The sequence below is a fragment of the Balearica regulorum genome, chromosome 7, assembly GCF_011004875.1.
Source record: "Balearica regulorum gibbericeps isolate bBalReg1 chromosome 7, bBalReg1.pri, whole genome shotgun sequence".
Classification (NCBI taxonomy): Eukaryota; Metazoa; Chordata; class Aves; order Gruiformes; family Gruidae; genus Balearica; species Balearica regulorum.
Genome location: NC_046190.1, coordinates 4,512,256 through 4,535,577, shown reverse-complemented (window position 1 = coordinate 4,535,577; position 23,322 = coordinate 4,512,256). Strand labels below are relative to the sequence as shown.

General features: G+C 43.1%; 2 protein-coding genes and 1 long non-coding RNA gene across 8 annotated transcripts in view; all 3 read right to left on the bottom strand.

Annotated features, from left to right (window-relative positions):
- CHST15 (carbohydrate sulfotransferase 15) overlaps positions 1-10,248 on the bottom strand; it is a 50,145-nt gene extending 39,897 nt beyond the window's left edge. The window contains exon 1 of one of the 3 annotated variants that reach the window (XM_075757671.1): positions 10,106-10,248. The gene's annotated coding sequence lies outside the window, so the exon portion shown is untranslated. The remainder of the gene's footprint in view (positions 1-10,105) is intronic. The other 2 variants (XM_075757672.1, XM_075757673.1) reach the window with 2 other exon arrangements.
- FAM53B (family with sequence similarity 53 member B) overlaps positions 1-23,322 on the bottom strand; it is a 527,638-nt gene that overhangs the window by 192,679 nt on the left and 311,637 nt on the right. The window lies entirely within an intron of this gene.
- On the bottom strand, positions 12,777-16,605 carry LOC142602541 (uncharacterized). Its single transcript, XR_012836279.1, has 4 exons — positions 16,527-16,605; positions 16,122-16,290; positions 15,629-15,786; positions 12,777-13,294 (listed from the first exon to the last, which is right to left on the bottom strand). It is a non-coding gene; the product is annotated as an uncharacterized LOC142602541 (long non-coding RNA).

Genomic DNA, 23,322 nt, shown 5'->3' with positions numbered 1-23,322 from the left:
AAACCCCACTAATGATTACCCTTCAGGAAATCACTCAATTTTCAGTCTTTCTGCTTCAAGTCCCGAAAATGAAATTTCCCCTTTCTAATGGTGCTGCCTTTGGGTACAGACCAAAAAATAAATGAGCATGAGGCTTATGTGACCATGGAGCAGGACGAGGGTCTGCACCTGTCAAATTAGCATCTCTGGTACTGGGAGGAGAAAAACCACCGTTGAACACCATGACCCAGATCACGAGCGCTTTGCTCGCTCCCACTCGTGAGCAATTAGTCATCTCATCCTGCTCACTGACACCGTCCATGCTCAGCGGGGTCAGGAAAAACAGCTTTGCGTCGGGTACCAAGTGTTCCTTTTCCACTTCAGAGATCTATCCCCATCTATCTATCCTTATTTACACTTTTCTTTGAAGCCTTTACGCCCTGAGGATAAATTGCATTGTTCTCTAAGTGGATGCTGCTCTCTGATCTTCAGAAGTGGTCCTTCCCCTGTCTACACGTACTTCCACCTTGCTTTTAGTCCTGCATGACTTTAAGACTCATCGCACTGCTTTTAACTTGGCTGAAGATGAATATGTATTTAAGCCACTGGTTGAAGTGTCTTTAATGATAGTACAGTTCATAATAATAAAACTGTCCTTTCCATAAAATGTACTTTCATTCTTTCGAAAATTTAGTAAGCCTATTAATTATTTTCTTAAAGACTGAATTTCAAAATGTCACTGCTGACATTTAAGGCTCATAAAAAATGCAAGTCTGTCTTATCTGTGAGAAATGAGTCTATACAATCTATTTTAAGATGAAAATATTTATCGAGGAAGACAGCTGCCAATTATGAATACAAACAGAAACAAATCCACTTATAGCAAGTTGCTATTTTTTTTTTTTTATCTTTTACATACCAAGGGCATATTTCTCTCCAGTACACTGGTGCACAAAATAAGTGACATCTGGTGGCTCTATGCTGTAATATAATAGAGCAACTCATTTCGATGCTGTTAACCAATTCAATTTTTAAGTTTACTGCTTCTTGGTAAAGCTTTTTAGATGTTTTATTTATTTATTTTGACACAGATACTTCTGAGACTCCTAGGCATCACAATCCCTATGCATGGTGACGACTGCTGTTATCTAATTAAAGTGGGATTGTCATATTCACAACAGGCAAAACATGACTCCAAAAAGGAATTAGCAAGGCAGAGCAAAACAGCACTAAGATTTAGCTGGGCAACACCAGCGAGAATCGTACAGAGCCGGGCTGTAAGCAAAGGCTGCACAGAATTTTGCAAAGGAAATCCTTCAAATGCTCCACGTAATTGATATCAACGCGGGTTTCTCTGAATTGTTTTTCATTAGATTTTAATTACACAAAAAAGAAACAGCTGCTAATTTCTTTCTGAGCTTACCAGCATGCTGGTGATTGAAACTTTTACAATTCTGAAACAGCCTTTCCACTTTTCATACTTTATTGATCCTCAGTGATGGTCTCATCTAATCCAGCCAAGCCTTCTGCACCTAAACCTGCACTCCAGACATAAAGCAATTACAGCTCCCCTTCTAACTCCCACAGCCCAGAAATAAAGTTCTCTTGTAGAAAGCTATAAGCCTCACTTGGAATAATTAATAAATGCACTGTCAGTCAGCTACGATTCAAATGACAAAATTGCTAGCACTGAAATTTCAAGGCTTGTAACAGCAATTTCTTCAGTAATAAGTATTTATAGAAAAAAAAATCTGTAAGCACTAACAGAAATCAGATGAAATATAAACAAACTCTAAATATTTATCAGCAGAGGAAGTTCAAAAATATCCCTCCAAAAATAAAGCGGATGGTAGGCTAAATCCAGAGCCATTGAGTGTTCTTCGAAGGATGTGCTAGGAGGAACTTCATTTTCAGTTTGACATCGCTAAATCAAATTAATTCCTTCCTCCTATTCAATTGCTACATAAAAATCCTTGACGCCAAAAGGACAAAGCTAAAAATGTCCCTAAACCCATGCCTGAATGCTGCACTTGATGCCAAAGACTGCCCAAATGCCCATCCACACAGAGCAGGAATGCAAGACTTTAAATAATGAGTTAGACTTTGGGGCTTGCCATCAAGTTTCAGGCCTAAATATCCTTAACAGGAACGTCCACCTGCACGGTCAGCTTCCCTTCGCACGGCTACGGGCACGCGTCTGCAATATCTCAATAAAAGGGGACCTCTGGGATAACACGACTACGGATCTATTATTTCAAAGAGAAATATTATTTCCTTTTCACATACCCTCATCCCCACCAGACATTACCTTCACCTTAAGACTTCCTGGCTGAATTAAAGAACATATGCACAGAAAAGTACAGCTGAATGACTGCAGCTCCAGTCACTCATCAAGAAGAAAACTTTTTAAGCTCCCATTTCAATTTATTTTTTTTTAAATCCTGGCATGCTGAAGTCAGCAGGAAGACATTTCATTGACTTTCATGAAGCCAGAGGTTTATCCTGAGAATTACTGTTTGGAATGAACACAGCATTTATATTATCTAATTTGAAACCCTCTTTTTTTTTTTTTTTTTTTTTTTTTTTTTTTTTTTTTTGTTAAATGCATCTTAATGATATTTGCTATTTCATAATTGTTATCTTTAAAGATACACAAAGAAGGTTATTAAAACCCTGCAGTGTAACATTTTTAGTGATTATGGATGGGGTATTCATCTCTCAGTAACAGGGAACTATTTTTAATGTGCAAATAGAAATTGTCATAAAGTTTCAGTTCATTTTCTAATACTGAAAAGCCTTAGAATCTAGGAATTGCAATAGTCCAACCAAAATCACTGTTGATATTTACACGGTTTCCTGTATTTTCACAGTACATTTTGTAGTGCTTCTCTCAGTTATTATCCAATGTACTAGTACAGCAAGATAAAAAAACTGGAAAACTGGATAGATTACTACACCCACCTAATGGGTACCATTAAAAGAGAAAGCTATCAAAACTCAGCAGCAGCTATTTATGCATTCCCCTCTATTACACCCAAATGAGTTACTGCAACGTTGTAACTCTGGCATGGAACAACAAGAATACTCAATTTGTAAAGTTGTATGCAGAAATAAGCAGCAGGTGATTTGAAGCCATGGAAAAAGGATATTTTACCCAAAGATTTACTGCAATCTGTTTGGGTTGGTTTTTTTACAAGCAGTGGGGAGTTAAGCTAAAAACTACTCACTGTGGAGTAGCAGGGTGTTAGAGCAGACCACTTCCCAGGTGTGGAAGCCACACACTTCGTCGAGCAGAGGACTCTGAACTTCTCCAAAACAAACAGAAAACTTTTTCAGTGCTCACAGAGCAAGATTCTGGTCCCTCTTACACCAGTGAAAACTAAGAGCTGAATTACTCTTGATCTACCTTAATGCAAGAGAAATCCATGTGGGATTTCCATGGATACCAATATATATTCCATTTTACTATGCTGTGTATTTTTAGTTTTGCTGCTCTCCTTAGCAATGTTCGAAAATCTTCTCTGAAGAGTTAAACACTTCAGTATTTAAAGTAGCTTGATGTTAGACAAATTAATTTTTCTTCTTTCCTGTTAGTGAGAGAGATGAGCTTAGGTTCCGCTGGTCCCTTCTGTTCACCTCTCACATCTCATTTCTTGTTGAAATTGTTTTAAAGCTGGTATGAATAGCTTTGCAAAGTAATTCTAATACTAAATGTCAAGAGCGATAGTGGTCTCATTCTGATTTATCCTTATCTGTTCCTCAGGCAAGTTAATCCTCAACCTGAGAAACTGTTTTCATAGCTCTATAATTTATGAAATTTTTCCTCTAAATTATTTACTTTATGAATGGCTCCGATGAGTTGCTCAGGGCGTAAAGCCGTAATGCTCAATGCTGAAGTGCTCAAGAACACGTTTTTTGTCTTTTTAAATCAAGAGACCACCACTGTATCTCGTGTTGTGATTTCTCTCGGTAGCCTTAACCCACGGTGATGTTTTCGCCCAATGTTTTTATCCGACCTCGGCGCTTGCATGAGATGCAGTTAGGACCCAGAAATCACAGTGTCAGCCCAGGTTACAGCTCCAGGGAGCCACAAAAGCAGCAAAGAGTCCCTGATCCTGAAGCACAACCTCCAAGCGTGAGCCCGTATCCCTTTGGGGAGCTGAACTGGTATCAGCTCTGCCTGGGCTCAAAACCTGATGCTCCTGCTCCTCTTCCACTTCAACAAAGCAGCATCCAAAATCCCTTCCAGGAAATTTCCTCAGGCTTCGGCAACCAAGCCGGAAGGATGAACTGCACGGCAGCGGTCCCACAAACGCACTAACTGGTGACGGAAGACAGAAGAGGAGCACGACCGCTAGCCTAACATGGTGAAATAGATCTACGAAAAGCTGAGCTTTTAGAGTGTTCCTGCAAAATCCTAGAAGTTTCAGATTCATTACCCATGTAACTTATTTAACCTTAACAATATCTATTTAACGTTATCTATTTAATATTTACATAGCTCAGATAGAAGGCGAATTTCTCAATGAACACGTAGACAAAATCAAAGAGGCTGGAAAGGAATATTAGATAAGGCATTTGATGGACTTGCAAAAAAGTGTTGTTTTTAAGAGCTGTTAAAGAATTTTCAGGAGATGAAGCTCCCCTGTGAGGAGCTGGCCCTGCAGGCAAACCCATCTCATTATGCAATACATACTCCTAATAATCTATTAAACGACCCTTCTCCATTTCCTCCTATTTCTAGCTTTACACAGTCAAACCTCCCGGCTGCACCAGGCAAACAGATTCCTTCTCCTTTGGATTAATAAATTCTGGCACTCATAGACCATTAGATGCTAGCTTAGGCACAGCAAGGTTAACATTGGGCTCTTACGTTTTCTTCAAATCGCGTAAAACCTTCCAGAATCCTGACTTCTAACACTTTTTTTTTTTTGCTGAGATCTCTCCCTACTAATTTGGTGCCAGATCTAAAGCACTTTAATTAAGTGCTTTTACCCATACTACTCCAAGACCTGAATTTCAGCTGGGCATGTAGATCATATAAGGACATTATCACCTTCATCTGAAACCATCCAATATTGCAAACTCCCATCTAACGTGCTGCCCGCTTTCACAGCACTCTTTCAACAATACCAGGCTTCTTCCATCCCCTAAGTACCCATGTTGCAGATAAATCTTTATTATTTTTCCTATGTACCTTACAGAAGTTTGCATCTTTTCAAAGCAGTCTTGTTTTCTCTGTACATATATGAATCTTTTTTCTTCACTCTTTTTGTTTGATCTCACAGCTCGTCCCAGTTAAAACTCACCTGTAGCACAATGTCCACCGTTACTTGAAAGAAAGGTCCTTCCTTATGTTCCATGCAGTCTTGAGAAGTTACCAGGCCCAGCTTAAACTTGGCAGATTTAAGCCATGCACCAATATAGGCAAGAAAATAATAATACAAAAGTCTTTTTCAAGCTCATCAGTTTTTCTAATTTTATGTAAGATAGCAGGGTACATTCACCCACACTGAACATCAAGGGTTTTTACAGGAAAAATATCTCCTTATGAAACATACTTTTTTCCCTACTGGAAGGCGTGAAGCAAATGAAAAAAGACAGTTTTAGTATTTTGCTATTTAGGTACAGATCTGCACCTTGTACAGTGAGGAACAACCTACCTTAGATATAGAGTTGGCATAAACCCCCCCCCACATTTATTTATAAAATGGCAAGCATATTTGATGAGTCCAAATGACAGCACATTAAATTTTAGAATAAAAAGTGTGTATTTAGCAGTGCTTGGTTTATAGAAGAATAAAGGCCTATGTCACTTCCCGACCTCTCCATCACCACATTTCTTCACGCGACTGTATTCATTTCAAAGGAAACCCATCACGCAGAGGCAGGGTGCCTTTCACCATCCCCAATGCTGCAGGGGCTTTAGCTTTCTGCAAACCAAAGGAGGAAGGCTTGCTGCACCAGGAGCTCCAAAAATCCTTCTGGAGCTGGGTTAACTGATACGTATCACTGATCGCTGGCAAACCGGCGGGCTTGCCACTTTAGAGATTTGGAAAACATGCATTTCAGCCAGGTCAGGCTCTTGTGGGAATTTTAAGAAGCTGGATCTGGGAATGAGAAGAGGCAGAGCAATGGGTTGGGGTTGGCAAGTCCATGACCTCTGGTGTGCTGCCACAGGAGGACAGAGGTAGGGCGTTGGGACAGAGCCTGCCAGGGACCACTCCCTCCTATTCACATTCATCATCACATCTGGTCTCTCCCCACCACCACAGCTGCCTTGTACTTGCCATCAGCCACCGGTACTCAACAAGACATCATTTGTCTCTCTGCTTCTCCTCGCTAGGTATCAGGCACATCACTTGGCTATCTCTTCTTCCAGAGGATGCCACGCTCCTTAAAACTAATGCTTACAAGCCACGTTCACCAGCTGCTGGAAACCAGGTGTAACATAAATTCATAAATATTCCATGGAAAAGCTACATTAACTGCTTGCCCCTAAAGTGCTGTTTAGTGGCATGTCAGGCACAGCTGTGTAATCAAAGGATTACAGGGCTCCCGTTGCAACGCGCCTGCCGCACTCCAGCTCCTGGGTAGCTTTCCTGTCTCCCTCGCATGTAAAAATCAAATCGAGTAACCGGGACTGAATTGTAATCGTGTCTTTCAGCCCCGGGAAACACAAATGAAAAGGTCGTAGGGACAAACAGCCAGTATGACTGTACAACACGCTTTCCGTTGGATACGTGGACAGCCCTACGTATTTTTAAGGGAATGGGTTGACAATGCTATAGGTAATTAGTTAATTCTAGTGAAATTGCAGTGTAAGGGGAGAGGTTGGTGTAATTTGGGGCTGCTTTGAGATAAGAACTTGTAGGAGCTCTTCCCCTCGCGTGAATAGCTGTATTTAGACTCCAAATCTGGCACCGCACTTCGTCAGTAAGAAAAACTGTGCACTTCACTAAGAAACATAAATAAATAAGAAATACTAATTTGTGAGTGAAAGCAGTGAAGAAAAAAAAAAAATGCTCTCTTATTGGAAATCTACCTTGTTTTTCCACAGCACTTTGGATTCTTCCAGCTGAGCAATGTAACTACAGCCAAGGAATATGGTGAGAATTCAGAGTTATCCCTCACTTGTGCAAGGTACGGAGGAAAATAGGTGGGTGAAGGGAGGAATTGAAGCCTGAAGACAGCAATTAAGGAGCCCAGTTCAAACCAGGGTACAGCTCCCACAAACTCTCTAAGACGTTGGATTCACATCACCCAAGTATCCAGAGCACTGAATGATTTAAGAGCACATTGCCTGGCAGTTTCTGGTTGTGGGATATACAGCTTTTAAGGATACAGTAACTGTAAAGGTAATTAGGAGTTAGGAGGGAGAGGGAGCCTATTGGCACCTGTTTACATCATGGCTTTCTTCACCTGAGCGATGTATCTGTACTGAAAGAGAGTTGGATGTTCTAACTTCCTAAATCAATATGTCATTTAGGCAAGATCAGACCGCTGCTGCTAGCTTATCTCTAGAGAAAGTACATCGGAACGTATCGGTAACACTACGCTGAGTTACAGCTTCTTAAAATTTTGCTCCCATCAACATATGAGGAAGCACTCAGCATAGGAAAAGTAATTCATAATAAGAAGGATTCCCTTCCTAGTCAGCAGAGGAATTTGATAAGAAATCCTTATTGGGGGGGTGGATGGATTGTAGTATCATGGTTAGCAATACCTCATGAACTTTGGGAGAGTTTGCTTCCACCGAACAACTCGATCTTAAATATGAACAAATACTCTGAGAGGTACTTTAGTACTGGCACACAGTCCATCTTTAAAAACACGTGTAATAACACTGAAATCACCTGGGCTACAAACATAATATTTTCCCACTGAAACTCCTGGCTCTCATAGAGCTCCTGCCACAGGTTGATTAAAATAATGTTAAAATATAAGCAGTATCTTACTTGCATCTCTATGATTATGCATCTCTAATCCCATCCTTGCTAATGCTGCCAGTGCATTATATAACTTCATCCTTCCACTTCAACCACACGAAATAATTCAAACATGAGAGTCTGCCTCAACCTTCTCATTTATACAGTTTCCAGATACCTACTTTTAGTTTAGCAAAGAAGATAAAATCCATTACCGTCTTCCATTGCATTAGTGGAATTAAGTGTTTTGTCACGTAAATCTTCACTGTTCCATCATGTTCCTGTTACAAACCACTCTGAATTAGAGATTAGTCCTCCTATGACAAAGTCTGAACCATACAACTATTTTGTTATTGATTTCAGAACTGCGTGGTGACTGCACTTGAGACACAGAATCTAAGCGCCATTTAAAAAAAAAAAAAAAAAAGGTAGTTTCACTACTAAATTGTCATATAAGTAGTTTCCTCTTTTCTGCATTCAAATTGATTTTCTTTCTTTTGGCACGTGAAGAGCCAGATGAATCCTTTGACTCAACACCCAAGAATGAAACGGCACCAGCAGCAGCAGAGAAGCTCTCAGGACGAGACGTGTGACAACATTTTCATCCACGACAAAAAAAAAAAAGCTTCAAGACAACTATTCCACTGGTATTTACTGTTTATAAGTGAATGTGTGCGTATATACATGTGTGTGTTTATATATAAAATAGATATATCAATGTATATAAATACATATGCATAGTTCATATATATGTTGCGACTATTTATTGACGGAAATTTCCCTTTTTTGCCAGAGATCAAGTAGTCCCCAGTTGGTATCAAGTGCAGTGCTGTTCAATTAGACATTTGTTTACACAAACAAGCCCATATGATTTTCAGTCAAACCTTAAAAATATTTACTCTTCATGGACAGTTCCAGCAAACTTTGAGTTTTAATCTGTAATCTGCTCAGCTGACTACTCTGCACTTTTAAGTCACAAAACACAAAAGGCACGTGTTTGTTCTACAGGAGACGCTAATGACTTTTTGTCTGGCTAGCAATTCAAGAAGTGAAACCATTCTTAGGTCATATGCAAGCAAATCAATATGAAGAGAACTTTAGGCCGTAGAACCATATAATAAAAAAAAAACAAAAACAAATACATTTCCATATCTGAAAGTTCGGTAGGTGTTTAGATGCACCATCCTAGAAATACTACCGTCTCTCCTAATAACCTACAAATGTAGCAGTGTCTAAGAAACTCAGCTCACTGCGGAGTACAATGAAGCAGCACAGGGGGAAAAAAAAAAAAAAAAACAAACCCAAACCATATCTGACACCACCAAAGTTCAGCTGGTGAATTGTTGCTTAACAGACTCTAACCATAATAACCATCACTGAACCTTGACTGCATTCTCAGCAAAAGCACGCCGTGAAGCTATTTTTAACAGGCAACAGCTTGCATTTAAGAAATACCCCTCTTCGCCTAAAAATATGCATCAGTGAACGGCAACATCCATCCACGGCTTAATTGTAGGTAGGATGCGCTGCCGGAATTACATGAATCTTTCAGAGAAAGACGCTTGGCAAGTGTCCTCTCTCCCGAAACCACCGTAAAACCAGCGCAGTTAGCCGCTGAGCAGGCAGCAGGGATCTGCCCAACACAGGCAGCCCGGCGAGATGACAGCACGTTGCATTATCTTTGTCATCATTCCGTCCTCCCCGGAGCACTAACCTCTTCAGGGGCACGTTTTAAAGAAGTGCTCTCCCCTCCTCCGCTCCGCTCGCCGGGGGATGCTGCACCCGGGGGGGGGGTGCCCCGAGGTGCCCCAGCCCGCACCCCCGGGACCTGCCCGCGGAGGACGGGGGGGGGGAACGCTCCCGGCGCCCCGTTTGCTGGGGATAGGCACAGCCAGGCTTCACCCTGGAGTAAGGCGGGGAGCAGCCGGAGGTGTCTCCGCACCCCGAGAGCCGGCTGCCGCGGCTGGAGCACCGCGCCCCCGGGGCCGCCCCCCCGGGGCTCCGCTCCGCCGTACCCCGAGCCGAGCCCGTACCGAGCCGTGCCGTGCCGAGCCGTACCGCCCAGCGGTGCCAGCTGCCTGCCCAACTTCCCGCAAAGTCCCGCCGCCTCTAAACTTGGGGACCCGCGGCCCGAGGAGCACACACCCCCCCACACACCCCCCCATCCCCGCGGCCGCCCGCCCGCCCGGCGCACCTACCTCGGCCGGCTCTGCCCCGCGCCGCGCCCGCTCGTCCTCCCGTCCGCGCCCGCCGCCTCCGCCGGCTCTGCCCTGCGGGGGGGGGGGAGGAGGAGGAGGAGGAGGAGGAAGAAGGGGGAGGGAGGGAGGGAGGGGGGAAGGGAGCAGCCCCGCGTCGCTCCCCGGCCGCGCTGCGCAGCCCGGGAGGCGGAGTGCTGCCGCTCGGCTCGGCCCCGCCGGCTCCGCGGGGGCGGGGGGTCCCCAGCGCTCCCCCCCCCCCTCAGCCCCCGGGAGGAGGAGGAGGAGGGAGGGGAGGGATTGGGCTGAGCCGCTCCGCTGCCGGGCGCGGAGCCCCCCGGTCCCCGGCGGGGCTGCTGAGGGGCGGGCGGCGGGGGTGGTCCCGCCGGGCATCCCCCCGTGGCTCCCCGGCCCCGGCAGCACCGGTCATCGGCAGCACCAGCTGGCGGCTGGGCTTGCTCGAACGCTTTTGGAAGGAGATGGGCCTCTGGTGAAGGATCCTACAGGAAATTCGAGCTGTCCCAAACAAACGGCGTTGAGGTGGGACCAGCATCCCGAATGATGGGGGGGGGGGGCAGTGCGAGGTCAGCCCGAGGGGACACGTTGCTCACATGCTGCCAGGGCTCCATCGCTCGAGCAGGTCAGACTTTCATGCCGCGTACCTTGCAGATCACATGCAGCATGTACTGCCGTGGTCCAATCTGGAAATGGCAACAGCACAAACATTGGCTAAGAAGCCAAAATCTTCTACTCGGTGTGTGCAAGGTTCATTCTCAACCAAGAGGATCCTACCGTCTATGCATAAATATGTATGTATATGTAAATGTATAGTCTGCTTATTAAGTCATCCATGTGATATATGCACATACTTTCTGTGATGTAGCGCACAGTTTCACGCTAAGGTTTTGCAACACTTGCAAAAAACACTGTGGCTGTCTGCAGCTGGCCAAGGTTTGCGTGAGCACGCTGGAGGAGGAACGCTCTTCAGATTTCCCTCCTAACACTAAGTGAACCCATGGTAGGGCTTAAATCCACGTTTAATATTCAGCACCGTTATTTCTAAGAAGTTGACATGATGAAGCATGAGCTAAATAAGAAAGAACACTGAATATATTTTAGTATTTCCTTTCGTAATCAAGTCCATCTTTGGTTATAACTTTCAGAAGCATCTAAAACACAAATTTGTGGGAATCTGTTTTGAAGTGAAACCATATGTAACTTCATAGTAAAATACAAAACAGAAGCTTCCAAATTACACCATTATGATTGGGAGCCAAACAGTTTAAGGATTTCAAACGGGTGATTATACACCTGTAAGACCATACATAAACCACTAAGAGACTGACTTAAAAATCGCACATGCACAAGTCTCCTACAGCACAGTGGATGTATCTCTGTTCAGGTCACATCTGATTCTCACTTAATTCTTGGCTAAAAAAAATCTCACGGAATAAAACACCTGAGTAGGTGAAACCTGTGATTTATAAAATGTTCATACGTATTCAGTGTTTCTGGTCCAGGTTAAATATGCTGCCCTCCAAGGCCTTTTTAGGTCTCCTGGGATGCTCTGAATAGCAATTATGCTTAGCCAGATTTCTGCATAATTATACTCCCTTCCTTTTTATGTATTTAAAAAAAAATTCAGAGAAGCTGTCGTGAAAACAAGATCTTCATTCCCTGGGGAAGTCTGTATTCTCACGATTCCTCACCAGCCATCAGCTGGAGTTAATATCTTGATGGTGGTATCTACACGTGGTAGCTCAGACTTCCAGGCATGCCATAAAGGTTGTGTCTACCCATCTCATGGATGCTTACAAGCTATCTTCAACATTACATGGTGAGATGGGGAGGAAAATACAAAATTTTATGGCATAATAAATCACTGTCCAGGAACTAATTATGTTACCATGAACAATGACAGTCAGAAGAAGAACAGTCAGAATAAATAGTCTAAAATATCTAAAAGCTAAGACTGAACTTTAATTCTCATGATTCGAGATGTTCAAAAAGGGCAGGAATGAAGAGATTTCAATTATAGTAAAAGTTTCTCAGACTAGATTGGTTTTCATAAAACTCTGCAACATATAAAGGATCATTTCACTATCAAAAATGAGTTTGTACTTATTTCTTAGCTCTGAGCAGGCTTATCTGGTAAGATAAGGAGATAGGAGAGCCCTTTAGGAGTGTTGAAAAGCAGGCACACGACTAGTAGTGCAAGTGTGTGAATTTTAAAGGTGATTTTTTTACACAGAGGAGTCCGTCCTTGTTGCTACCGACCGCGGTTTGGGGCAGAAGGAGGTGAAGAGGTCCGGCGGCTGGGTTTGAGAGCAGCAGAACTGTGTGTTTACAGCCAGGGTCAACTCTGAGACAGTGTCCTCCGAGCACCGCTGTAACGTGATGCTAATCCAGGGAAACGGACCGCTCTTCCTCCGTGTGCCTTTTACAACATCAGCACCTTTAGGTTATTCTCACAAAGAGGGGTTAGAAATGCAGATGTTTCTGCTTTGTGCTTCCTCTCTGCCAAACTCAAAAAACAGAAGTTCATTGCCCACAAGCACCCAGGAGGCTTTTGCTTCCCACTTCTGGTGCTTTTGGGGATCCCTTTTCCCATGATATCCCATCACCAGACGCGGCTTTCCAAAACTTTTCTCAAGGAACGCCGTTGCAGGGCACCAGCATAAACTAATACCCTTACATCAGATTGGGTAATCTCACCAGAAACGGATGTGGGTTGTTACAGGAAAAGACAAAAACTTCCCCGAAACATCTCTATCCCCCTTCTGCCGTGAGCAGAAGCAAACAGATGTCCCGAGTTCCCCAAGCGACCAGGTTCAGGATTCCCCCTTTGTCCAGAAAAAAAAAAAAAGGGGGAGCTGGAGCTGGAAGCAAATAATTTACTGGGTGGGGACCTCTAAACTCAGCTGGGGAGTTTCCGTGCAGTAAGCCTGAGAAACCACAAAGTGATATATACGTTGTGCTTAGCAGTTTTAGGACTTACACTGCAACGCCGCTGAGCCACTCTGCCGAGCAGAGGCGCGGCAAAGCCCCATGTCACGCAGCCATTCAATCCTGTTGAACGCGTGGTTGCTTTCTAACACAGGCTGGGGTTGGGACATGCAGCCACGGACGCCCGTGGAGACTATTTCGCTCTTCTTCCACCTCTGAGGCTGGGTTCTGAGCTGTAAGTTGGTGCTTTGAGAAAATCGCAGAAAGATTTATTCTTCGTAGTGGTTTGTTCTCCCATTAAAATATTGGTATAATTCTCACTGGAATTAATGGAATGTATATGTTTTAAAGAAATGCACTATTACTTTTATTTTCCCCATGGTATCCTGGCAACAGACACATTCCTAAAATACAGATCACTAATTTTATATCTTATACATCCTTCAGCTCTCTGTAAAGGGTATGTCAACCTTCAAACACATGGAATGCTTTTTTGCTGTTTTCCCAGCTTGGATTGGGAGTTATTCTTCTTGGCATGCACATCCCTGGACTGCATCTGGGAGTTCTTGCGCAGTCTTTAACTGAGGACAATGCCTTTTTTCCTAGAATAGGCAAAAATTAATACTGAGACATGATTAGATAAATGTGTCAAAATTTGGTTTCCCACAAATGGTCTGTTACATTTTAATGATGTATGTCCAGAGCCAGTTTCCCTTTATCTAACACCATCCTTTTATCTCCAGTCGTATGCCCTTCAGCAGCCTAAAGAATTCCCTTTTATTTGTGATATTTATGCCCTCCAAGTACTTGTTGAAGGGTATCATTTCCCTCTTAGTCATCATTTAGCCAAGCAATACATATTAAGTTCCTTTAATCTTCACTCATAACTCAGTCTCTTCAGACCCTTAATCATTTTTATTGCCCTTCTATGAATTTCTTCCAATTTGTCTGCATCTCTCTGACAATGAGGTACCCAGAATTTCATGCCTTATTTTAAGTGTGATCTCCCTGCAGCAATACAAAAGATGTTACCTCCTGCTACTTTTATCTACCACTGATTTAACAATGTGCTGGAATCATGAAGTAGCCGGGAATCAATTAAAATAGATTTTAAATGGTTCAGCGTTCGGAATTACCATAATGCTTTTGTGGCACCGCACACAACTAGAAGGCTTGAAGCTGTTTGAAGCCTGCTGCTTTTGGAAATACGTGCATGTGACTTCTAGGGCAGGCAGCGCTTTTAAACCTGCTGCATCCACAGCTCTGTGTTTCTCTACAGGAAGAGGAGTTATGATTTAGAAGACACGTGGAGACGGGTTCAAATTGGCACCAGAAATAGCTCACGCGTGCTGATGGCCTGAGGGCTTCGCGCTGCTCCTCCTATAACTCTTAGCTGTGGGACACCAACCGAGGGCTCATCGCGGCAACCGTGAAACTAGGTGAGCCAGCAGCCAAGGAGCTTGACATTAGGTTGGTTCAGGCTCTTATTTAAATTGTTTGCTTTAATAGAAAAAAAAAAAAGTCTTTAGAAATCTGTAACACATCTGAGCTTTGATTAAAGAAGAGCTTGAGATAGCTAAGCAGCAGACTAAATGGGGAAAGATGCTCGAAGACCTCTCAGATCTCTGCTAAAATGATCAGGTAATGGGGAAAGATGCTCTAAGTCTTCTCAGATCTCTGCTAACGTGATCAGGTGGCTTCTCTGTCGCCGTTGTGTGTGGTTCCTGATTAAAGGCACATGTCGCTGCCACCGAAGCCAACGGGAGCTCCTGGCTTCTCCTTTCCCACGTGAACATCCCTGTTGTTTCGTATTGCTCTTGTGAATAAGGAGGGAAGAGTCTTACTCTCGGAGGCGTTTAGTTTCTGTTACAGAATAATCTTTTCCACCCTGTGTCATACATTTAAACTGTCACTCTCCAGAGCTATTATGTATGTTAATATATTTCGTCTCTGAGCCACTGGTAGGGAATTGTAGGTCACTGGGCCATTCGTGTGCACTCCACTGCCCGGATTTTTTACTTCCACGTTGTTCGTTACTCCTCCTCCATCTCCTGAATTTAAAAATTAAGTATTTAACATTTGATCAGGGATGTGTTTTAATGAGCGCTTGGATTATGTGTGTGCCTTATTTCCTTAACTAATTTTGACCATTCTAGTTACCTCAAGAAAAAACAGACTAACTGTATTTTATAAGCTCTTTTCCCCACGTACTCTAGTCTTTCCCCTTTTCCTTCTCTGGCTTCTCATTCATGCTAAATCTGAAGTTTCCTGCAAACCCCAGCCTTCGGCAGGGACTTCAGAGTTGAGAAAAAACAAATTGTGGCATGAAGCAAATACACACGTGATATGTGTGCATGGATGTGCATGCACATATGTATCTTTCCTTAAGAATTATTTACATTCTGGATAAACACCTCATATTGCTGGATGAAAGAATGACTGTCTCTTTTAGCCATAATGTACAAATATTTCAAGTACCAAGGCTGATTTGTTAATGCTGACTTTGTGGGATGAGTGCTTCCCATATGGACTTGCCATTTGTTGGAGCAGAAAGCCGTGTACGAAGAGCAAACCCTGTACCTGTTGGAGGGGATCCAAGGGGACACGGGCGTCCCTCACACCTGATGAGAAGCTGCTACCTGGCCAGTATTAGGGTGGGGAGGGACGAAATCTGGAGCCCAGCTACGCGGTCCCACTCTGCCATGCTTTTGCATGCTCCATTTTAGCCCAGACAGTACCTGGTTCAGGGAACAGCATGGTCAGCGACTGTTCCCATAGGTATGAAGTCACCGATGAGGTCAGTGCATGAGGTCAGACCGCTTTTAAAAGAAGAGGGTTTACTTGTGCAGAGATGGCCCATGCCATGCTCCTTTCCCTCTGGACCAGAGGAAGGGCCCTGACCCCGTACAGCTGCCAAGAGATGAATTTCCAAGCATGCTAGATTAGCCTTCATTTTAGATATACAAATAAAGTCATTTAACTTGCTGGATGTTGTATGAAAAATATCAAGATAGATAAACTGTCTTTACATTCAAAGGTACGAAAACCATTTTTACAAAGATAAATCACATACCTCCTTGCTGACATAATGATAAATGTTTTCTCTAAGTGTTATTCTTCTGCTAATTTCAGAAAAAAATGAATATTCCTTTTCTCTGCCTTTTTTTTTTTTTTTTTTTTTTTTGGCTAACTCAGGCTTCGTTACAAAGTCATTTCAATTTGCAATCATTCTTCCAGTCCAGCTGCAATGATGGAACTGATAAACACTTTCTTACATTATAATTTTTAATGACTACCATAGTTGCAACAGAATTTTGGCTTTAGGAAGAATACCAGAGATGGCAGAAAACAGAGAGATAACATTCAGTCTCTAGCATACAAGCTAAAGAAATAGCATGGGAGGGATGAATTGAATTTCATACATATATTATCTATTTTTAACGCTTTTTTTTTTTTTTTCTGATAAGTTTCTACTCACATAGTTAAAACACTGCCATACTTCAATCTGTAAGGAATCTCTTAGTTTCTCCTCGTGCCGGTTACTTCCTCTCTCCCAGTGCCTAAAAGCTGAAACGTAACAGCAGAGCTTCTGCACGCTGGTAATATCTTGCTGAATCAGGCAGTTTGGTGCAAAGCCAATTCCTGTGACTCCTGTGGTCTCGCATGAGAAATTACTTCTGTTGAATAAGCGTTGACCATTTAATATACGGCGCTCATGACTCACCATATATTCCAAGAGCGCTTTGAGATATTTCGATACTGTCTCTGTATTTTTACAACCTAAACATATTCCCTGGAGATTTATTCAGCTTTGCATTCTTTTTCTCATACACATTTCTAGGGGTTTGATGGGGGGAGCAAAGAGGGAGCCTAACCACTGCAGGCAGCTCACTTAATTTAGCACAGTCCTGTCCTTTCCAGTTCACCCACCTGCAAAATGGGAATAATAATAAGCACTTAAAAGAGAGTGTTCACATGTCTAGCTTGAGACCTCTAATGTTAGGCGCTCCAGAGGCTCAGCAGAGAGAAATAGCTTCTAATTCAGATGCCTTGAACGGGCTTCTAATGGAGCCTGCTTCTCTCTGCTGGCAGTAAGGGAGACCAAGTTCTCAGCTCAGGCACCCCTACATCAGGCACTTCACTTACCTGCCAGAAGCCAGACACTGTGAGCACCCTCTTTCATACCTCATCCTGCAGCCATTTCCATGCTCAGCTTTCTGCCGTGGAGCAATATCTGATTAATTCGGTGGTTTTCCACATATGCAAAGTGGAGTGGGTTGCAGGATGAAGACCGCGCATGCCCCCAGTGATCAGCGAGGGTGAATGAACTAGTATTTCAATAGCACTTTGCATGTATTAAGCTCAGTGAAAGTGCTATTAATTATCAATATGGTCAGTCATTATTATTCATTAGTGGTTAAAGCAAACTACCGAGACTCAAGATCTTTGCATTTCAGTCTCAGGATTGCAACTGTGTGATATTGAGCAAGTCACTTCGCTTCTCTTGTCTTCACTTTGCCTGTCATTAGGATATCTGCCTCATTCTTAAGTGTGATGTGAACCTTAATTAGGCTTGAAAAGAGCTTTGAGAACTTCTAGTGAAAAGTGAAATATTAATGTCAAGCATTACTATGGAGCAGATGAGACAGAGCGATAGTCTCATCGCTATTCAAAGAGCTCAGACTGGTGCCATGGAGCACTTCAATGGCTTGTGAATTCTACCCAGAAATACCGAGGACAGAGAAGCACACCGGGCCAATTCTCCTCAAAGTGAGAGCCAAGAAGCACCACCGGGGAGTTCGGATTTGGAAAACCCATCTCTCTACTGCTTTTCTTCTAGTTGCACAGGCAATCTGCCCATTGGTATGCACAAATGGATATTTAGGCATCTAAATATCTGCTCCTGGACACAAAAATACAGTTTGTGAGGGTGTTTCACATAGAAGGACTGGCACAGAAATAAATCTTTATTTCAGAAAATCTTCTCTTCAGTGTTTAGTCTTTGTGTTGATAATATGAATTAGCTCCTTATTACAAATGAGCCTCATGTCCCAGAAACTAATGTGCTTTGCTCCAGAACCAAGACTTTCTGCATTTCATCATCATTCTGTTCGTTAATGATTCATCTTTCCTGGCAATGATGAGAAACGTTTATTTCCCTGGAGTATTTCTGGATGGTAAAATTATCATGTTAGTTGTGGGCAACTGATGCTCTATTAACTCGCCAAGACTATATTGCCATATATAATCACGCTGTTTGGAAACCTGGCCACCTTCCTTCACACCTCTGGTTGCCATGATACCCTTTGGCCATTATTAATTTATTCAATTCACTTTTATGCTTAAGACAGTGGCTGCCAGCTTCTGACTGCTTGAAAGCATAATAGCAAGACAAAATGAAAAAAATGACAGTGACATAAATACTGCGGAGTGGTCTTAGTCTGCATTTTAAGGACTGTTGTAAATCAGAGTGGCGGAGAGAGACAGATTAGCAATGCCAGTGTGGAGAGGTGAACGTGCACGCTGGAATCTACATATTCCTGTAAAATGTATCTACGTTTCATTTATACTCAGTGCTGGAAATACTGTCATAATGTTGCGGGGGGAAAAGGCCATGTTGATACCAAGGTCAAGCTCTTGTACAGTTCCTTGAGCTCTCCAGGGGTCATTGACTGAGTTAGTACAGGCTCCCACAGTCGCAGAGCCACATTTTTTTTATTTACATCTACCATCCTCCTTACATCTCCCAGTCAGAAATAGAGACATGCATTATTCTAGGCTATCATGTGCAACAAATTCTTCTTCGTTTTGAGTGTCTCTGAACTTCTATCACCAGGTGTTTGCTGATACTCTCCATCCCATTGTATAATCCAGCTACCTTCCCCAAACTAGAAAGCCAAACCTCAATATCTTAGATGAGTTACATATGCACACATACATAGTTTTTGGCAAGACGTTATTATTGGTGAATCTTTTGGATAATGTTGCAGCATCAGCTAATGTGGGTTCTCTGTGAGTTTGGCCACACGCTTCCCTCCACCAAAAGATTGCACTCAAGAAAGTTACATCAATGCAACGTCAGGCTTGAGATCTGCCGTCTGCTAAACCAGGAAACCTTAAAGTTGAATTCACTATCAGAACCAATGCTTGGCTGCCCTGCAGTTGCCATCTGTAGGTTTTTTTACTTTACTGTTATTCTGTTAAATTTTTGCCTTAGTGTGTAAAAATGTCCACAATGTATAAAAGCAAATGAGCAATGTGACAGGGTTCAGCGCAGTAAAGACAATAACTTTAAAATTATCAGATTTTTTAGACTTAAAAATCTCAAGGCTTAACCTTACGTAAATCCTTGGGTTTAAAATTTAAAATCTCTACGCTTAGCATTTGAAACCTTGCAATATCCTTATTCCCTCTGACTGCACTTTCAGCAAATTGCCATACCTCTCATGTTAGACCAACGAAGTAGCGGATGTTTCAGAGCTCTTTTTTCAGAAAAAAATTATTCTCTTTGTTGTAGAACATACTACTACTGGTATCTGTTGCTCCTACAGGAGCTTTTAGGTCCGCACAGTGTATGCTGTGGTAAAATCATACTAAAAGCTTTGGTGCTCGGTTTCATGTACTCCCAATCTCAAATTCAGCCTACCTGAGAACACAGAAAAATTCTTGGGAAATTTACAGGGATGCAATAATCCCCATATTTGAGGATTTATTGGAGGTGACTCTTTTTTAAAAAATACGCAGTGACGCAACATAAGAGGGAGCAAACTTCTGTGTGGCTGACTCATTTACTGAACGAGTTCTACAATGCTTTTGCTTCCACAAACTTTTCTTCTCTGGTGGGCTGCCATTTCAGGATTCTGTCCACTCGTCCAGGATTTCCAGTGGTTCACACCAAGCAGCGAGACTTCTGCAAATGTTTGATGTGTCTCCCACAGTAACGGAGTTCAAACGTACAGATCGTTCACAGCCAGTTCAGTGTTTCTGGGCCGTGCCGGGCCAACTGCTCTTGCCTTGCACAGATGGGCTGGAGAGGTGCAGGAGCTCTGATGTGCCTGGAGCCGCCTGAACTGACTGTGCGCTTGCAGATCACCCGCGGACAGGACGTCTGCGCCTTCCTGGAAGCTCTCAGTTCCCTGGGCGTGGGGCCGTTCTGGGACGTGACCTCTGGCTCTGCTTCATTTTACAATATGGGAACAAAATCATGGGCTAGCACGGTCAGCCCTGTTAAATCAGTGGTGGAGCTGGGCTGGTATGTCCTGACTGCAGCTAAGGCTGCTACAAGCTCAGCTGGTGTACAAACCATGGGGAAAAATGATGTAAAAAGATGAGAAAATGCAGAACTGCCTAGAAAGGCAGCTGTAGCACCATTGCTTTTTTTTTTTCTTCTGGATCAAAAAAGAAATGTCAGTCTGACCTATATGCTGGGATCCATGCAGAACCCCAAAAGACCTATATACACGCTAGAAGACAAGTGCCCATATGGTGTCTTCATTCATTCATTGCAGTGCTGGTAGGCAGCAGAAATACCTCAGGGAAGAATTGTGGCTGAGAAGATATTTTTAATAAAACAGACTGCAGTGATCTATAATAGGAAATAATCATTGAGCCTTTTTCACAAATATCTAAGTTTCTGTTTCACATACTTTCCCTTCCAATGCTGGCAGACAAAAAAACAGAAAAGAAAGCTTCCTTGTACTGTAAAACACTGAGAAAATTTCCCAATTACTGGTGTTCTACTGTATCAAGGTTACTGTTAACTTTATTAATATTCATTTTCATTTACACTACTGCAAAGTCATTAATGTGATAAGAGTGTTATTATCTTTATAACAATAAGTATTTATTAAAAGCATGTACAGTGAAAATTGGTAATATGATGAAGCATTGCAAAGCAGAATGCAATGAATCCCTTAGGAAGAATAATAAAGATTTCTGGCTCTTTTTATTCCTCCCAACAACTTTACAGTATAAAAAAAAGCAAGATAACAATGCAGGCTGGAAGTCGCTTATCAGAATTTGCAAGTGCTCTGAGTGTTTATCCTCAGTGAAAGCTGGAGGGATCCATTTCTAGAAAATGATTATTGTCTGCCCTTTTAGCAAGAAACTGTCTTGCTGGTTTTGTTTAATTAAACTGCCGCTGTCAATTGCTACCTGCACATAACGTAAAAGTATTGAATGCTGAACTTGGGAAGGCACTCGGCAGTCACCAGGGCGTTGTGAACTCTCTTTGCACTCCCTGCACATTTATTGAAGGCGGGAGGTCTGTTGCGAGATGAAATTCCCCATTTCTGTCCGTTTCCCACTTCCTTCAAGCAAACAAAAATGATCCGTAATTGATGTAGCACCATTGATTGAAACATTAGCATTTCCATCCCAAGATGCAATATTTGCTTTAGTCCCCAACGCTTCAGGGTTGTCGAGCCTTTCCTGTTGTCCTGGCTAGGGCTTCCTCCCGGAGGGCTGCAGCAGGATGCTGCCCGCTCTGCTCCGCTTCCCTGACTCCCTCCCAGCCCTCTGGATCACAGCCCCAGCCAAATCGGGCGCTCCTCTTCCTCTCGCTGCGGCCACGTCCCTCTATTTCCAATTCTGCAATCAAGGTTTTATTCCTGCCTTTTTCTTTTTTTTTTTTTTTTAGATGAAAAAGTGGTTAGTTTTATGCTCAGCTATTTACCCAGGCTCTAGGGCCAGCAGCTACACGAAGGTAGAGCGGTCCCAAAGCACAGGAAAACAAAGAGCTGTCCTTTCTGCCCGTACGCTGTGTTCCTGCAGCTCGGCTGGAGACTTCCTTAGGCAACAAGAAGTCCCATCGCCGGGCTGCAGCTGAGTCTGGCAAGTGTTGCTGCATGAAAAATGACAATCTGGTTTTTTTTCTTTTAAACTGGCCACCAGCTGAGCAATGGCTCCTGGTACTTTCTGCTGTTGGAGAGCTGAAAAGGTGACCTCTGATAAACTTTCCAGGCCAACAACCTCTTATACTCACTGCCACTGTGCACTGTAGCTGAGGACTGCGGTGTGGTTATTAGCTGGTCCAGAAGTCCTCTCCAAAGTCTCCCTTTTTTCATCCCAATGGTAGCCCCAAAAAAAGTGTGAGGACAAGTGTTAGTGACATATGTGGTCTTAATGGAATTGGATGTAATCTCTGACCAAAGTAACTGAATTCTCAGGATGATACAACCAGAGAAGCTCCACCACCAAGTCTTTTTCTTTTTTGGAGTCTAATTTTTCTGTAGGGAACTCTTTTCAGTGGAGTTGAAGGCTTTGTGCTCTTTCCAATTGCCATCCATAAAAAGATTGTTCTCCATCAGCTTTGGATGTGGAGGATAATAGACTCTGGGGTAAGATTTTCCTTGATGAATGTGGGCTGTACATTCAGGATAATGTGTACCTGGACTCCAAGCTCTATTTTCGAGGTGTACGGAGATATAAAATACCATTACAGTAGAGCGTAATGTTCATTAGGTTCAGTTTTCCTCCTGTCTGGTTGGCCCAGCACAGTTCACTGATTTTGTTTATGGATAGACCAGACCAATATTCAAGTATTTACTTGAATACCTGTTCATCCCACATACCCATAAATCTTTATTTTCAGTAATTTTTGTAGTGTTCTCATCACAGGAGGAACTCTAATGTCCCAACCTGCTCTTTTCCAGAGGTGTGTTATTGCCCAGAGCCATTCTCACGCTCTCCCAGGGTTTGTGGCTCCAGCTCCCTTCACCCGGCCTGAGACACCCCCTTCATAGCTGCTGCTCCTGCAGAAACTGCTGAAATTTCACTTTTTCATTTTAGCAAAGATACTCTCTGTTCCAGCTCTTTCAGATCACAAAGGCCATTTTGGTACCTGGGTTTGCTGAAACATATAAATAAAATATATTATTAAAGTGTGGAGTCATGGAAGCTTCGGTGCTCAGAGAGCTGATCAATGGTCCCCTCCAGAGATGGGCATCGCGTGCCACATTTCACACCCTGCTCCCCGGGTGCTGCCCTGTGCTTGCAGAAAAATATAATGCCTGTACTCACTCACACTTCTGCTCTGGAAAACAAAGAGAGGGTCGGGTATCCTGGAATATGCAGGATATCCTGGAATAGATCTGGGAGGATACGCACCTGCAATGGGAGACGATGCTGGCGCGGTGAGACGCAGGGACACTCAGCACAAGGAGAGGGACTCTGCCCTTGTAAATCATAATTTCCATCAGTTACAGCACTGCTGTCAGTACCATTCTCATATGTAGCTAGAAAACATTGCTCCACAAGTATTTTCTAAAGTATGT